We start from the raw sequence: 1,335 nt of genomic DNA, 5'->3' as shown, positions 1-1,335 counted from the left end.
TAAAAAAAAAATCCTGAAGATTGTCCATTAACAGATTCAACAGCTCCAAAAATAAAAATTGACCAAATCAGGCAAAAGCCACCCATCAACAAAAATAATCTTTACCCCCCTCATCCCCCCTGTGAATCCTCATGGACTGATTTAACAAACCCAGGTGTTAAAACCCAGACTTCAAAAACTCCCAAAGATCCCCAGATAAATCCCCCTCCCCCTTCACCACCACCGCCGCCACCACCTGTGGCGCCACACCCCACAGCCAATGAACAGCTCAGTAATCTCAGGGATAATGGGAGTTGCTGCCTCCAGAATCTCCAGACACAATGGCCTCAGGACCCAAAAACCCCATCGGTAGAAGCTTTTCCTGTTAACCTACAAATAAAAAGGCAACGCCCACTGGCTTGGTACCCACTCCCAGCAGCAGACTTAAAAGAGCTGCACCAAGCTGTTAGTGAGGATGGGATCCATGCTCCATGGACAAAATCTATACTACAAACATTTAATACTAACCTGCTAACCCCCCAGGACTGGAGAGATATCTGTAGATCTACCCTCCCCAGTCCATTATTTGTAGAATGGGAGGCTTTATTTAGAGATGAATGCCTGATGCAGGTTAAAAGAAATGACACATAATCAACAGCTAAGACCACAGCAAGGACAAGATCCACCACCTGGATTCATAGATTGGGATTATGACCAGCTTTTTGGCCAGGGCAACTTTTCAACAGGAATGCAGCAGGCTCTGATTCCTGCTGGCTGTTTTGAGCAGGTCTGCTTATGTGCACTACAGGCCTGGGACCGCCTAACCCCATTGTCCACTAGGCCTGGAGAGACCTCTTCATTAACCTTCTTAAAACAAAAACCAACGGAAACCCTCCCAGACTTTCTACTAAGAATGCAGTCCAGTTTAGATAAAAAAATAACAGATCCTACAGCCAAAGCAATGCTTTTAAACAACCCTGTTTGGGAAGGGATGACCCCTAAGCACAGACAAGCATGCCAGGGACTAAAAAATAACCCTAATACTATATTCTGGAAATTTTATGCCAAAAAAACATTTCAAGGAAAAAATCAGGTAATCAGAACCACAGACTTCCCCCTAGTGGGCTGTCAAAAACCCATAAAAATCATAATATACCCAAATGGTAGCAGATATGAAACTAACGAATATGTTTGCTTCCCTTTTCGACAAAGAGATCGATCATGCCTCAAGGAAGTTGATACCTATGGGGGCTGCCGCTATTTCAATCCCTGTAGGTTGGAACAAGGATACACTGGGAGATATCAGGGCATAACAGGACAGAGAAGACCCATCTACCTAAAGGATAATAAGTATTC

The sequence above is a fragment of the Nannospalax galili genome, unplaced genomic scaffold, assembly GCF_000622305.1.
Source record: "Nannospalax galili isolate Female #2095 unplaced genomic scaffold, S.galili_v1.0 scaffold65, whole genome shotgun sequence".
In the NCBI taxonomy this organism is placed as follows: domain Eukaryota; kingdom Metazoa; phylum Chordata; class Mammalia; order Rodentia; family Spalacidae; genus Nannospalax; species Nannospalax galili.
The sequence above is the reverse complement of the archived record's forward strand: the minus strand, read 5'-3'. Positions refer to the sequence as shown.